The following is a 17,836-nucleotide window of genomic DNA, read 5'->3' on the forward strand; positions in this document are numbered from 1 at the left end:
CAGACCAAGACCCGAGCCAATTACCAATCAACGATCAATATCTCAAAAATGAAGTGGCACAAACGAAGCACAAACGAATGACACCATTCTGAAGCAAATCGGACACTATGGGGGGGCGAACTTCACACAAGTATCATTTGTTCAACAGACGAAAGGGCTTTTCTTCATTATCCCCCATTTTATGAAGTTTTTTGCCCATTTTCCTCACATTTTCTCCTCATTTGTTTCCCTAGTTAGACAAACTCAATAAAAAGTGACGTGTTCTCCTGTTTCTAAACTTTAATGTAACTCCTGGCCCTGATAGAAACTCTCCTGGTTTAAGATCATGGGATTTGCAGCAATAACAAAGTAATGGAAATTTGACAAGGTGAGCTGAGGAAAACATCAGGACAAGACAAGTCAAAATAAAACATGTTCAGACACAAAGACAGAGAGGACGCGACAGGAAAAGCAAACACTACAATCACTGAGACATTTAGTCCTGATTGTGGAGCGGGGGGATGAAGGGCAGGGAGTTCAGCTTCCCCATGGCCTTGTGTATGAAGCTGTTCTTCAGTCGACTGGACCTGACCCATAGATTCCGCAGTCTCCTCCGTGAAGGCATAACCTTGAAGATAAGATAAGATAATCCTTTATTGATCTCACAAAGGAGAAATTCACTTGTTACAGTCGGCGTTCAAGAAGATCACTCAGAGTTAATAAAGTGCAGCTGATACAGAGATTATTGCACATGTTACTTCACAGTCTTATTGCACAGTCTGACAGCAGTGGGGATGAAGGCTTTGCGGTAGCGCTCCGTCCTGCACTGAGGGTGTCTCTGTCTGCCACTGAGAGAGCTGCTCAGCTCTTCTACAGTCCCGTGCAGTGGGTGGGAGGTGTTGTCCATGATGGATGACAGCGTCCTCTACTCCGATGTTGGGTCTGTAGGCAAACTGCAGCGGGTCGAGGGTGGGGCTTACCACAGAGCGGAGGTGGGTGAGGATGAGCCGCTCCATCGTCTTCATCAGGTGGGAGGTCAGGGCGACTGGTCTGTAGTGGGCCGGTTCCCTGGCGTGCGCTGTTTTAGGAACCGGGATCAGACAGGAGGTCTTCCACAGGATGGGGACCTTCTCCAGGCTGAGGCTCAGGTTGTAGATGTGGCAGAGGACCTCGGAGAGCTGGTCTGCGCAGGTCCTCAGCAGCCTGGGACTGATGCCATCTGGTCCTGCAGCTTTCCCCCGCTTCTGTCGCCTCAGCTCCCTCCTCACCTGGTCCGGTGTGATGGAGAGGGGGGAGTGAGGGGGGGACCGGTGTGGGGGTGGACTGCCGGGGGTGGGGCAGGTGCTAGAGGAAGTCCTTATGGTGGGGGCTGGAGGCAGGTGAAGGTGGTCGGGGGAGGGGGCAGTGTCCACAGGGCTGGAGACGTGTGAAGAGGAGGGAGTGGGGGGAGAATCAAACCGGTTGAAATGTTTGTTGAATTCATCCGCCCCGCGCTGGTCTCCATCAGCTTTCCCTCTGGCACTCTGTCCAAAACCGGAGATGTTCTTCAGTCCCCTGAGTCCTTGAGTCCAAGGAGCTGCTCCCGTGAATAAACAAGAGGACAGCGTGTGTCACCGTGGCAACAAGAACAACAAGAAGGGAATCCTCTTAGAGACGCGGATCCCAAAAGTGCAGAAGACGTCACAAATAAAAGGGAAAAGTGCAACAAAAGCAGCTTCCCATGTGCACAAATGCACAATGTATAGTCTACTTAAGAAAATTTATAGCAAACATGTTCAGACACAAAGACAGAGAGGACGCGACAGGAAAAGCAAACATTACAATCACTGAGACATTTAGTTAGTTAGTTAGTTTAGTTTAGGCTCAGAGTCTTGTCGGGAGCTGCTGTTTCCTCATGTTCTCCTCTTCAGAGCGACAGAGTTCCTCCTCATAGACCTCCTCCTGCTGCTGGAGCTCCTCAGAAGGTGCCAGGACTCCTTCGTCAGTTATCCAAAGGTGAAAGTATTAATAACATCATGTTGAGGAACATGTATGTCGTTATTCCCCCTCCCTCCTCTGGAACCTCCAGGTAACAGGTGGATGGATCTGGGCGTCGCCTTGTCCTTTTATTCAGGCATTTACAAAGAACCAGAACAGAAAATGAGGACAGTCCTACAGAACACAAATAACAACGTCAAACCATCGGGACAAAACAAGTCAAAATAAAACACGTTCTGACACAAAGACAGAGGACGCGATAGGAAAAGCAAACATTACAATCACTTCAACTATAACGCAAACCAACTCTTTCCTCAGGTTCTCCTCTGGTTCTTTGGCTCAGAGTCTGGTCCAGGAGCTGCTGTTTCCTCAGGTTCTCCTCTTCAGAGCGACAGAGTTCCTCCTCATAGACCTCCTCCTGCTGCTGGAGCTCCTCAGACAAAACAAGTCAAAATAAAACACGTTCTGACACAAAGACAGAGAGGACGCGACAGCGGTGACGTCATCATAAACGGGACCTCTAGTATTATTGTCACTCTGAACTCCTCATTCGAGCTCACCTCTGACAGACGTTCACACACATCTCGTTCAGCAGACACAGCATTTATCAAAACCTCCAGCATTTCTTCACGAAAACCTTGTTAATTCTCATATTTTCTCAGAAAATGGAGAATCACAGCACAGTTTCACTGTTGCAAAACACAGATCTGGAAATGTCTCAGATCCAAGCATCTGGCTCATCCTTTGAGGCAGGCATGGAGTTCTGGGACTATTCAGAGCTGTTCCCCTCCCTGGAGGAGTGCGGGAACAGGGCCTTTGGGGAAGGAACTGCAAAGCCTCCCCCCATATTGGCCCAAAAAATTAAGAATTACGCTGGAAAGGCCAAACGCAGGATCGCAAAAGGTCTCAAGAGCCTCCAGCCAGGCAGGACTCTGAAGAAGGAGGTTCAGACCCTCCGAGGGGAGAGCGGCGCCCTCGTAGGAGCATTAGTCGATGTCCACATGGTTGTTGGTGATCATAAGAAGACTTTGCACGTTTTGAGTGAAGATACAGAAGATAAACAGGGCCGTTATGAGATAGAGATCGCTCGTCTCAAAGCAGAGCTCCTGGCCACACAGGAACGCTGCAGAAACGACCACGTCAACCTCGACGAACTTGAGATGCACAAGGAAACCATCTCAGACCTGGAAGCCAAACTGCGCCTCCAGAAAGAGACCAAAGACGCAGAAATCTCCAAGCTGAAAGCGACAAATCATGAACTCACCGTGGCCAACGCTGCTCTGGACACAGAAGTACGTTTTCTGAAGCGAGAACTTCATCTTTGTGAAGTTCAGAAAATCTCTGTGGCTGAACAGAATCTGTCTAAACAAAAGCAGATTATTGAGGAGATGAAGAATGACCTTGACTTAAAAGTTAAAGTTTCCAGCTTAGAGCAGGAGCGTCGTGTCCAACAGAAGATGAACGATTATTCTGAAAGAGAGAAAGCTCGTCTCTCGACCATCTCAGCCCAGCGAGACACAATAATCCGTCTCACAGAGAGCAAGGCGGACCTGCAGAGAGACTTTGAGGAGGTCTTAAAGGCTCTGGAGGACAGACAGACGGCCGAGGGAGACGCCGACAGGTTGGAAATTGAAAATGAGACGATCCAGAAACAACTCGCAGAAGCTCAGGCGGAGATCTTACATCTGGAGGAGATGAAGAATGAACTTGACTTCCGGATGAGGCAGAGTGAGGTTCGCGCCAAGGCCGAACAGGAGAAGAATTCTGCAAAGATTTTACAGTTGAAAACAGCATTTGACGACCTGCAGGTAAACATGGACACCTTTGAGCAGGAGATGATGAATGTTCAGTCAGAGCAGGACCAGAAACTCGCCGCTCAAGAAACAATAATTCAGGATTACGCTGAAGAAAGTGCCAGCCTTGAATCGTTACAAGCCGCGATGGAGGCTCGTGCCAAGTGTGACCAGGAGAGGATCCTCGAACTGCAGACGGCGTACGAAGACCTGAAGGACAGCATGGCCACGTTCGACGATGAGGTCACGACTATTCAGTTTGAACAGGACGAGAAAATAGTCGCTCAAGAAACAATAATTGAGGATTATGCTGAGGAGGTTATGAAGCTGGAATCGGACAAGGCCGCACTTCGAGATAGAGTTTCCAGCTTAGAGCAGGAGCGTCGTGTCCTACAGAAGATGAACGATTATTCTGAAAGAGAGAAAGCTCGTCTCTCGACCATCTCAGCCCAGCGAGACATAATAACATGTCTCACAGAGAGCAAGGCGGACCTGCAGAGAGACTTTGAGGACGTCTTAACGGCTCTGGAGGACAGACAGATGGCCGAGGGAGACGCCGACAGGTTGAAAAAGGAGAATGACAAGATCCAGAAACAACTCGCAGACGCTCGGGCTGAGATCTTAAGTCTGACGCATCATCACTGCGACAAAAAACTACAAATTGTTGCAGAAAAAAGTTTTAATTTGGGAAAATCTGCCAAATAACAGGTTTATTGAAGCTTTACATTAACCCCTTAACTCCCGCCTGAACCGAGAGGATCTTTTTCCTCACATCATCAGATTTTTTTTCCATCATTTTTGTAACTTTTTTGTCAAATTTTTATCACATTTTGTAATTTTTTGGTCACATTTTGTCACATTTTTGTCATTTTTTTGGTCATTTTTTGGTCACATTTTTGCCACTTTTTCATTAATTTTTCGTCACATTTTTGTCAATGTTTTCTCACTTTTTTGTCACATTTCCATCATTGTTTTCGTCTCAGTTTTGTTGCTATTTTCACACCTTTTTTCCCAGGAGCTTTTGGACTAGGGTAAAGCCAAACTGGAGAAAATGTGCTCGGTTCAGGCGGGAGTTAAGGGGTTAATGTAAAGCTTCAATAAACCCGTTATTTGGCAGATTTTCCCAAATAAACGTGTTAGACGTCAACGCGTGACAGATAAACGTTACTGATTCTGGATGTCTAGATGTTTTTGTTTTTTTTCAGATAATTTGTCGTTGAAATCTGGAAACTGCAAAACCTGCCACAAAGTGAAAGAACCAAAACCCGCGGACACACGGGCGGACGCGTCAGTCTGTCACTGGTTTAAGAAGCGATGATGAGAAACTGATCTTTTCTTCCTCTGACTGAAAAAAACTGCTTTAAAGCCTTAGAGTCTTGATATTGTTCACTATTAATGTTTGTGTTTTGTTTTTCTCTCGTGGAAGTCTGTAAACTGGGTTAGGCGTTATAAGTTTTCACTTCAGCCTAAACCCTTTCGGTCGTGTTGTTCACAAAGAATTGGAAATGTTTTTACGTTTAAAGGAATGAATGAACTGACCGAATAAACTACTACTACTACTACTACTAGATTTGAGATTCTGTCTTTGGAAATAGTGTTTTTGATCAAGCATTATTAATATATAAACAGCCTGGGTTAACCTGATATGCCTGGAGTAACTGACAGTTAGACGGCAGTTACACACTTTACATGTCCTGAACTGATCCACATGTTGTTTTTTTGTTCATTTTACAGATTAAATGATTAAGTTATTCCACACACTGTATTTTAATTTAAACCAGTGTTAATTTCGTCTACTAAAATATTTAGTCTTAATTTTAGTCAAAGTGATATTTTTGACGACTAAAGTTGGACCAAAACTAAATTACAAGTTTCTCATGAGGCTAAAGCTGTGACTAAAATGTCCAGATATTTTAGTCGACTAAAACAAGACTAAATAAAAATGAAAATCATCCAAACTTGTATTGACCGTCTGAAAGAGCTTCATATAATTTAAAATCACTGACAAATTAACAGGTCTGAGCTTTGTTCATGTGGAAGCAGCTCCACGATTAAATATGATTATGATGAATATTATAAATATAAGTCGACTAAATTAGTTTTAATTTTAGTCGACTAAAACTAGAGTAAAATTAAATTACGTTTTAGTCAAAAGCCTAAGACTAAAACTAAAATAAAATATGTTGTCAAAATTAAAACTGTTTTAACCCCTTAACTCCCACCTGAACGGATCCCATTTTCTCCAGTTTGGCTTTACCCTAATCAAAAAGCTTGGGAAAAAAGCACCAAAACAACCACAAAAAATGAGAAAAAAACAAGGATGTAAACGCAACAAAAATGTGACAAAAACAACAAAAAATGTGACAAAAACTGAAACAAAAAATGACAAAAACCTTAAAAAGGTGACACAACACAGCAACAACGCAAGGAAAAAGATCAGTTTTGTGGGTCTTAGCTTTCAAATGAGGTGTTACACAGGTCTATAGCCAAAGAGGACAGAAGGCATTCGGTTTCGGCGGGTGGTAGGAGGTTAAACTGTTTAATCATTATACTATGTATATATATATATATATATATATCGCCATATAAATCCTACACAAATCATTTGTTCAACAGACAAAAGGGCTTTTCTTCATTATCCCCCATTTTATGAAGTTTTTTGCCCATTTTCCTCACATTTTCTCCTCATTTGTTTCCCTATTTGTTGACAGTGGAGATAAACTCGATAAAAAGTGACGTGTTCTCCTGTTTCTAAACTTTAATGTAACCCCTGGCCCTGATAGAAACTCTCCTGGTTTAAGATCATGGGATTTGCAGCAATAACAAACTAATGGAGATTTGAAAAGGTCGAATTCTGGAGTCACTTTAAAACCAACGCAATAAACTCCTAAAACTTTGGAGTCGAGGTGTTCCTTTAGAGGACGGGGGTTTGGTGAAGGACGAGGGAAAACGGGGATATGAACACGAGGAACAGGTGAGGAAAACATCGGGACCAAACAAGTCAAAATAAAACATGTTCAGACTCAAAGACAGAGAGGACGCGACAGGAAAAGCAAACATTACAATCACTGAGACATTTAGTCCTGTTGTTTGTTATGTTTCTCTCATCCTTGATTGTGGAGCGGGGGGAGGGCCCGGAGTTCAGCTTCCCCATGGCCTTGTGTATGAAGCTGTTCTTCAGTCGACTGGACCTGACTCGTAGATTCCGCAGTCTCCTCCCTGAAGGCATAACCTTGAAGACACTGTATGATGATGTATCTATATATCTTATGGATCTATGAGCTGAAAGAAAGGTGTTTTAAAGAAAGAATTACTGAACAGATGATTATAATCTAACTCTAAACTAACCTGCTGACCAGGGTCTCAGGCATGTCTCCAAACAGCTGTACGTATGTGGCCTTCACTGCCTGGAGAACATCTGGTGCTGGGTTATGCAGGTGTCCACACCCACCTGCTGACATCTGCACATACTAAACATATTTGTATAATTATGTTGGGGTATAAAATCAGAAATACCTTCGGGGTCTCCCTGCAGCGCACGCTTTCCCTCGGGGACGATGAGGTGCAGTGACCGAAGATGCACCTGTTGAGGAAGAGTTAAGATAAGATAAACCTTTATTGATCTCACAAAGGAGAAATTCACTTGTTACAGTCGGCGTTCAAGAAGATCACTCAGAGTTCATAAAGTGCAGCTGATACAGAGAGAAGAGTCAACAATATTATTACTATATTAAAACACAATTCATTATACGGCTCTTCACAACGTAAGTAGAAGCTCCGTTGATTTGAATGGGATTTCCCAACGTTCTACCGGTCATTATTTTCTGATAAAGGACCTCTGAAAAAAATAATGACCGCTTCCCACCAGGCCTTCCTGTGGAGCATGTTTTCCCTGTGTTTTATTGATTTATTTATTTGACAGGGACATTGCAAGTCAACATAGCACAAAACAAGCTTGTTACTGATGCAAAAAGAGTTTATAGCTAGTGCTAATTTTCAACTCCAGTCCCTGGTTGGGCCTTTCTACACAAAATTAAAATGTTCAATTTTTCTAAAAAACGTACCTATATACACTATATAAATCATTTACACAAACTCAGTGCTATTTACAGATTTACAAATGGGTACAATTCTGTTTTGATTTCAGCCAAGACTTAAGTCAAGAGGTGAACATTTTAAACTCAGTCATGGTTTTGAGTTCAGTGGGTCATGAGTTCCATAACTTTGCACTTTTATATGTAAAGGCTCTGGTGACTCTGGTGCTGTTTTGTCTCTGTACAAATGAACTGAGGCTCAGGTTGAGACTATGGCTGTATCCGAATGTCCACACTATTCCCTATATAGTGCACTATATAGTGCTCACGCCATTTTGTAGGGGTCTCCGAATGTCCAGAGAGAAAAAAGTAGTGCACTCGAAATTTCCCACAATGCATCTGGAAAAGTAGTGAGCATCGATGGTCACTAAACGGGTCAATATAGACCACAATGCATTGCGGGCAAAAGTAAAAATGGCGGAGGCACGAAGGGACGAGTGTGACGAGTTGGAGCGAGAGCGGGACATGAGTTATAAATGTAAGTATTTAATCATCATGGACATGTAAATGTGTAAACCGTTATGTGTTGTTGATGATAAGCTGCCAAAATAAGTCACAATACCGCCCTTTTAGGCGAACCAGCGTACTAATGTTTTGCCGCAAAAATGCTAGCATCTCTTGCTACATACTGCTTTAAGCCAACGCTACGAAAACGGGTCACTGGTGGTTAGTTTATGTACATGTGTTATAGGTATAGCATTTATTGTGTGTTTAATGTTTTTAAAGGGACAAACGCCGATGTGGAACGGCTCATCCGTCTGCGGGTGAAAAACGCCCGCCTGTTCTCGGGCCGGCGTTTTGCCTCGGCGGCTGGTTGGGAGTACGACCATTACGAATGATTAGTAATGATTGTAAAAACGTCTACTAGTATTACATTACTTTTTATGTATCGTTACTTTAGGGCAATAATAAAGGAAATGGGGCTGAGCCGCCTGATCAGCCCTGACAGAGCGGCCAAAAAGTGGGAGAACCTGAAGAAGACCTACAAGGTTTGTTTTTCTGAAGCTTTGTGCGTAATTTGTGTACAGTGTGAAGCATTTAGTTATACAAAACTCACTGTTTGAAGGAGCTCAGACAGCCAAGGACAGGGACAGGCACGGAAGGAGGGGAGCCCACTGCTGTGACGTGGAAGTGGTACTCCCTCATGGATGAGGCGATAGGCAGCAGGCCTTCTGTGCAGCCTCCCTGCTTGATTGCCTCATCCATGAGGGAGGGCCCTTCCACATCTGTGGAAAACCCCCCTGCCCCGGTGCAAGAAGAGGTGGAGGAGGTAGAGGAAGAGGGCAGCATGGCAGCCAAGAGGCCGAGGAGAGAAAGCCTGGTCAGCCTGCTGGAGAGGGCGGAGAAGAAGGAAGAGGAAAGGGAGAAAAGAGAAGAGGAGAGGGCTAAAAGAGAGGAAGAGAGAGAGGAGAGGCTGTTGAAGTTGTTGGAAAGAGTTGTCGAGAAGTTATGAGTTTAAATTGAATAAAAGTTTACTTTGAGAACAGGTGTAGTTTGAACTAATATACATATTGACATACAATGAACACAACTTATTTACACAATAGAAATATAATCAACTAGATGCAAAGACTACAGTATATACATATATTCAACAATTTCTTTTTCTTATAAATTTACATGTTAATTTGATTTTATTTTTATTTAAATAGGAAAAAAAATACAGATTTTGGGAAATATGAAATTAATAGTCGTGGTCCTGAAGAGCTGGTGGCCTGACCCTTGGGGTGGAAACTGCTGCTGCCATCCGTCCACGCAGCTCCTGTCCGCACTGCTGATCAGGCTGGTGCTGGTGATGCTGGTCTGGCTCATCATCAGGCCCTGGCTCCTCTTCCACTGGCTCCCAGAGATCACCATCGCTGATGCAGATGTTGTGCAGGATAGCGCAACAGGCAGTCACCTGGACTGCAAAGGTGGGTTTTACTTCCAGTGCCTTGAAAAAAATGGATCGCCATCTTGCTTTCATCATGCCAAAAGCTCTTTCTATGACAGAACGGGCCCTTGCGTGATGCCGGTTGAAGCGGGCTTCCACTGGGCTCCGTACAGGCTCTCTGTATGGAGTGAGGAGTGTGATGGGCTGACGGAGGCAAGGATAGCCACCATCACCAAGGAGGATGTGTCCATTTGGGGGATAGAGGCGGTGGACGTACAGGGGACTATTTTTAAGCACGCGAGAATCGTGCACAGATCCGGGGTAGCCAACAAACAAATCAACAAATAAGCCGAGGTGATTACACACAGCCTGCATTTGAATAGAATAAAACAATTTCCTGTTAAAATAACACGGTGCATTTTCATGAAGGGGCTTGATTCTGATGTGGCAGTCGTCGATGCTCCCCACCACATTGCTGAAAGCAGCTGATCCAGCCAGCAGCTGAAATCCAGCAGCAACTTGGGGCAGTTCCTCCAGGGAAGGGAAATGAATTATTTGGCTCCGCATCTGAAGGATCTGGTTGGCCACCCTGTGGATCACATCGTGGACCGTCGACTGAGGCATGTCAAAGGCCCTGGCGACGACACGGTATGCGGTGCCACTGGCCAGCCAAAAGAGAAATACCAGAACCTCCATGTCCTGGCTCCAGCCCTGGTGATTGGTGGTCTTCAGGTGGTTAACCAGACGGGTGATGGTGGTTCGAGTGAGCCGAAAATCGGGGCGGAGGTCAGACCGGCCGTTTAAATACATGCCGAGCAGGGGTACATGGCAGTTAAGTCGGCAGTACAGAAGTGGTTCACCCTAAAACATAATATACAACTTCATTAATAGAGGAAATTGCTTGTTACTGCATCTCTTTACAACATACAGGGCTGCAGATAGAAAATGTGCTATCAAAAAGATATGTATCTTCTTTTTGATACCACATTTTCTATCAAACTGGTACTAATGAACAAAAAGTGTTCTGTAAACTGATTTAATAAACACAAGGGAAAAATATATTGTAAATCTAAATGAACATAAAGTAAAGTATAAATGTAAGAAAGTAGTAAGGTTTTGGCAGGCAAAAATATATACATTATATATGTTTACAGTCAGTGTGTGTGGTTGTGATTAATAAAGTGGACTTAATATAGTGTATAGACCCCTGCGACTGACGTCACGCGCATTGAACCAGCGCCATCTTGGAAGATGACGGCCCTATGCGGGTGCACCTGCGTGGGTGTGTTTACTTGAATTATACCGTTTCCCCCCCCACTAAATCAAAGCAGCCCATGTGCAAAACGATTGCCGATGGTCGTCTCCGTTTGGCCTCAATATGTCGGGGGTCACGGATTATGTTGACACTCTACCAGAATCTGAGAGAAGTCGGTACAAGGAGAAACTGAGTCTGATCGGCGGGAATGACCCCTACAACGTTCCTGTTGACAAATGGAGTGAAGATGTTTCTTTCTTCCCGGGAGTGACTTATCCTGACATTGTGAACTACCTTGTCTTTACATCCAGCTCATACACAATGGACCACATGAAAAGTTTCAAGGGACTGGAAGCTTACAACCAGTTTGTTTGTGGCTGGATTTGTGAAGTAGCTGCTTTTATTTATGATGGACTCCATGTGGTTAAATCCAGGGTAAATTGGCTAATTTGTCATAATTCATCTGTAATATGAGTGCAATGCTGTTTTTTTCAGAATCTGAGCTATTTTATAAATGACCTAAATAAGATGTTAGATGTGCCTGTCATATAATTACAATATAATGGAAGATCAACACAATTCAACTTAAAATGTAAAACTAATATATGATATTGACTCATGACATGCAAAGTGACATATGTCAAGCCTTTGTTACAATTTTGATGATTATGGCTTACAGTCCATTTTCAAAATATTCTATTTTAATATGGGTTTTTTACAAGCTGAGCCATAATAATCAAAATGATAACAAATAAAGGCTACATATAACACTTTGCATGTAATGAGTCTATCACATATTATTTTCACAGTTTAAGTTTAATAACAGTGAGAAGTGAATGCACTTTTTCCATGATATTCTAAATATATGGCAAGCACCTGCATGTACCATGATTATTTGCATTTATAACAACAGAGTAACACATGTTCTTTTCATTATGTAATTTCAGGTCAAGCATTCCCAGAGTTTGAGAAAAAACGCACTGTTTCCGTGGATCGTTGCTGAAAAGAGTGGCAAAGTTTTGGCTGCCCACTGTGACTGTAAAGCAGGTCTTGGTGAAGCATGCTCCCATGTGGGTGCCATGCTTTTCTATCTGGAAGCATGTGTGAGAATCCGTGACTCAAAGACAGTAACCCAGGAGAAAGCCTACTGGAAGTTGCCTGGTGCTTTGAAAGAAATTGAGTATAGACCTATTCAAGAAATTGATTTCACTTCTGCAAAGTGCAAGCGAGTGCAATTGGATAATGCTCTTAATTGTGGTTCTTTGCTATGTCACTCAAAGGCACCTAAACCACCCAGAGTGATGAAAAAAGCTAGTCAAACTCCAGCTCCTACCCCAGAGGAATTAACTTCCTTTCTCAAAGACATTAGCTTGTGCGGTATTAAACCAGCCATTCTCAGCGTCGTTCCACCTTATTCCACTGGATACATTCCAAAACCTGTTGATCCCACTTTTCCACGATTATTGACTGATTTACATGATGATTCATGTGCAAAAATGGAATACCATGAGCTCTTGGCTCACTGTGAGAACATTGCAATTAATGTAACCCAGGAACAAGTTGCAAATGTCGAAGAAGCTACAAGGGCCCAGGCTCATGACAAACTTTGGTTTCGGTTCAGGGCTGGTCGGATTACAGCATCCCGGTTCAGGGCAGTTTGCCACAGCAATCCTGCATCCCCTTCTCAAAGCCTTGTGAAAGCCATCTGCTACCCTGAGAGTGTGAAGTTCACGAGTGCAGCTACTGCATGGGGATGTGGTCACGAGAAACGTGTTCGGGACCTTTATTATCAAGAAATGGCTGGACGTCACACCAATTTCTCAATCCTTGATTCTGGCCTGATAATTAACACCACCTATCCATATTTGGGGGCATCCCCTGATGGGGTTATAAAATGTGACTGTTGTGACACAGGGTGTGTTGAAATTAAATGCCCTTTCTGCAAGCGCCAGAACATGCTGACAGATGATGTTGAAGGACTGGCATCTTGCCTGGAAAAAAATGATAACGGACAAGTAAAACTAAAAACTTCACATGCTTACTATTATCAAATTCAGTGTCAAATGAATGTTGGTGCCTTTGAATTTGCAGATTTAGTGTTGTGGACAGAGCAAGAAATGTACATTGAGCGGGTAGAATGTGACTCTGAATTCTTTGCAGCTAAGGTGACATTGGCAAATGAATTTTTCAGAGTAGCCATCTTACCAGAGCTAGTAGGGAAATTTTACTCTCGCCCCCCTTTGTCAACTCCTTTGCTACCAATTGACCTGAATGTCCAGCAGGCAGAGAGGAGTGTGAATGTGGACAGTGATGAGTTTGAGGTTTGGTGCTTGTGTAAGAGGGGATTGGATGTAGAGCTTATTGGATGTGACAATGACAGTTGCCCTGTACAGTGGTTCCATTGCATATGTGTTGGTGTAAAAACTAAGCCCAAAGGGAAATGGTACTGTCCAGACTGCAGAAAACTGCCTCAGTTTAAACGTGGTAAAAAGGCTGGTGCGTGTACATTTACTCATTCTTGAAAAGATTGTTTCGGAGATAGAAATAAAAAAACTTCTTGAATATTGCTTGAGACTAATCATTTCAAGATTGCAGAGTTAATACCATGCATTACATTCTTCTGTGCATTGTGATAAACATTTTGTACAAAACAATTTATTGTGATACAGCGTGGCTTAGTAATTTAATTAGAATGTATTATATCATGTCTTTTGGTCTTTGAAAGAACTGTTTTAGCTGTTATAAGCAACTGAATTTCAACACGAGAGCCCTGGAGAAATCAAATCATCAGTTTTTATGATAACAAATGTATTACAAATCAGTTAAATGGTACCACAGACTCATTCAAGTTTATCATAGCACAACATGTAATTACTTCTTTGTCCAGCATTGGGATATCGCCTGGAGGGCAAATAAGGTGATCTACAGGAATAACGCTATGGAAAAATGTGTACTTCTGTCTGAGACTACCGATAACCCTTTCAACGTGGATACGGACATTAGCTATTCTGCGGGTCTTTTCCACCTCTAAAGCAGACAGCTGTTTTTTCCCTCTGGTAAAAGAAGGGAGAATTAATTTTGCACAAACTGACCCAACACTGTCAGCAATATCGAACCCACGGTCAGCTAATACAGTGTCTCCTGGGAGTAGTCTAGGAGGTCACAATGTTCTGTAAGGTACTTATCAGACACTCTACCTCCCCAACCTTTAGAAATGTAACTTATGACACCTTGAGGGATAATACCAATCAGATACTTGACAGTATTATTGTGTTTGTAGGAAGACCATGTCATTGCCCTGGCTTTAAGATTTGAAGGTCTTTCAATAAATATTTCAAAACAATCAATGATAATTGCCACATTAGTTTTAAAATGTTTACGAAAGTCCATTGGCATTGTTTTCTGGAGTTCCTCTCTTTCAGGCCAATTAATCAAACATTTAAATTTGGCATACATGACATTGATTACATTAGCATAGGTTCTGGATATTGTAGATGGGGACACACGGAACCAGTGACTCAACAGCGACAAAGGCATATTGAGACGTAATCGCATAAAAGTCATTATCAGTTGTTGAAATTTGCAGAGTGAGGTTCTGTCATTCTGTGTCAAGGATGCTGACACAAAGTTGAAAACTGACATGAGTACCAAGAAGTTTGGCAGTCCAGTGAAATATTTAACTTTCTCATCATTGTCTTTGAAAGCCTCAGGTGTGACTTGGTGATTACTTAGTTCTTTTTTCAGGTCCATGTTCTCGATTGTAAGTCTCTGCATTTCCCTCTGCAATCTGTCAATGTCTGTATGCTTCATGTCAGTTTGTACAACAGAGACCACATTGCTATCAAAAACGAAAGTATCATCCTCAGCAGCTTCTGATGGGAGACTTTCAACTTGCTGGAGCGATGTCTGTAGCTCCAGCGGGGTTTCAGCAACTTCAGTTCTCTTGCGTTTAGTTGCACGCTCATTTTTTCGTCGATACCTGTCTGAGTTATTCTTGACTGAATCCAACTTGAATTTGTCATGGCCCATCCTTATGGTGGGAATCCAGTCCGGATTGGTTGTGTCATAGAGCCTGGATGGCGAACCTGAAATAAATACAATAAATGACAGTTATGTTACACAATGAAATTATTACATATAGAATTTCATTGGGAATTAGCGTGACTAGCAATTAGCAATTCAGACTTTCGTTTGATGTATTCTTAATTCTGACACAAAAGACAAAAAAACATGAACTAAGCCAAGCCTCACATGATAACGAAGTTTCGATAAACTTACCAGTGAGAAAATGATCGGAGCAGATCCTGTACTGGTACAGGCTTGTTGTTTTCAGGTCAGCCCTGCACAGGGCAGCTAGCCAGGCCTTCCTCCTTTCAAGAGAAAGTGCCTCGGTTTTTTCTCCTTGGGTGGTTATCACAGCTGGTATCCTGAAGAAAGACTTCTGTACTCCATGCCCAGCTGTGTTAGAACACCCAAACACAGCGCAAAAGTTTACCATCGTTGTGGGATCTTGCTTCGCTATATACAGTCTACGATCGCGCGGTAGCTTCTTCTTCCATCATGGCGGAGGACCGTACGTCACGTGACCTGTGAGGTCATGTGGCATGGGTCTATACATAAAATGAGTGAAATACATGCCCATTGAATCTGTGGATCCTGAATACAGGCTCAACGTCTATAGCTCCTGTCACATCTGTATAAATCTGCTCAGTTTTAAAAACCGGAGTCCAGGTCCAAATCAAACCAGGTGGTTTGGACCTGTGCGTTAAATCCTTAAATACTTTTACTTTTAAAGTACATTTTACAGGGGATACTTTTACTTGAGTTGAAATTTAATCTGATTAGGATTCTGATTTAGGTACAGTTTGTACATTTTTAGTTAAGGATAATGAGTACTTCTTTCACCACTGCCTTTAATTAGGAGCCAAAGATAAAGTGGGCATGTGTTTTTAGTCCCTTGCTATGTATTTTGTGTTCTTTCAAACAATAAAGTTTTTAAATTATCTTGCATTTTAAGTGTATATTCAATGTGTTTTTTTGTTTTAATATGTTTAAATGTATATAACATTGGCTAAAGTGTCTCCCATTGGTTGAGAATAGTATTTTTAATTAGAAGAAACTTACAAAGTACTACTTAACCCAGTAGATGGCGCTAATGCTAATGCTAATGCTACAGACGATGGCCGAATACAATACTTACACGGCGTCTTGCCAATGAAACGAGAGCCATTCTCATTCTCCTCCTCCTCCTCCTGATTGCCTGTCTTCGTCTTCTTCGACGGGTTTTGATTCTCATTATGAGAATTTGAATAATTGTTACCATAAAGACAGCAAAATTCAATGGGGGTGCCATTTCAGCGGTGACAGAAGAGGCCGGTCAGGACTCGGGTGGTGGGAATATCAAGACGTTAATTAAATAAATCGACCAAATCCACACATATATATATATATATTATTTAATACATGTATATTAGACACAGAATAATATTTAAATACATATATATATATATATATATATACACTAAAGTATATTGAACCAATGACGTCATGACGGTTGGGTGACGCGGGCCGCGGCTAAAAATAGTGTGCAGCGCGTCCGAATCGCCAACAGAATGAGTGGACCACTCACTCACTATATAGTGCGGGCCTATGTAGTGAATGAGGGGTTAGGGGATAGTGTGGACATTCGGATACAGCCTATTGCTGGGTTGCAGGTGACATCACTGCATTCTAAAGGCCTATACTGTTATATGGAGGAAAAATTATTTTGTTTTTGAGGAAATTTTTGGTCTTGTACAGAGAGATCATGGACCCAGTGACTGATATTAATGATCATTTTTCTAATTCATACATTTTCTTTATAGCTACGACTTGTGAAAGTGTAATGCTGTTAATAGGAAAAACTGGCCCTTGCCCCCCGCTGGGTCCGGTGACATCATCATATTCTAGAACCTGCAACCCAGCTATAGGTGGCGTTCACGATTTCGAATGTGATGATGTCATAATGTCAGATGGAGGGCAGGGCCACTACAACTCTATGGGAGAAAAGCAGTTTTTATAAGAAATCTCCAAAACGAAAATTGACAAATGTTTTTCCTCATCAGTATTTGATCGTGATTGGATTCACAAACCAGACATACTATTTTTTTGTCTGAAAGTCCGCTCTATTGGACAACATCACGGTCGTGTTTTCGCATATTGTCACCACTTTTGGATGTTTTTCTGAGAAAATAATTGGACATTAGTTCATATGTGCTGACAGAGGAGAGAATGAACTTTGTGACAATTTTTGTTTAATGTGGATTCCTCCAGTAATGACTGAGATATGAGCCAAAAAACAAAGACATAAAAATAAAATTTTGTCAGTTACCACAGTTACCATAGTTACCGTCAGTTGACCTCCACCTCAATGTTAAACTGTGGGCTCTTTAGAATGTTGTGATGTCACGTGAACGCTGCCTATTGAGACATGTGAAAGTTAGTTTGAGAAAACCTAAATCACTGAAGCTTTCAAAGCTTAACAATTTATACTTGTTGAGAATATTGCAGTGATGGAAGCGGATCGGCTTCTTGTCCATGATCTTTAGAGTTTTATCGTATAATGGACCTGATATCTTTAGTGTCTGAGGGCGTGGCCTGGGCCCAGGCTGTCATACAGTCTGATATCTGTGAGAATATCATAGCGTCATGTACAGGAGGGCCTGGTTTGGAATATAGTGTCTAATAAGTTTGAAACAATTTAAGTTGCTTTGTATAGTTTTCGATGTTTTCTTTAGATGTTTGTCAAACCTTAATTGGGGGTCGAGGACCAATCCAAGGTGTTTAAAATCTGTCACCAATTTTATAATTTTGTTTACATTTTGTC

The sequence above is a fragment of the Gobius niger genome (genome assembly GCF_951799975.1).
Source record: "Gobius niger genome assembly, chromosome: 13".
Lineage (NCBI taxonomy): Eukaryota > Metazoa > Chordata > Actinopteri > Gobiiformes > Gobiidae > Gobius > Gobius niger.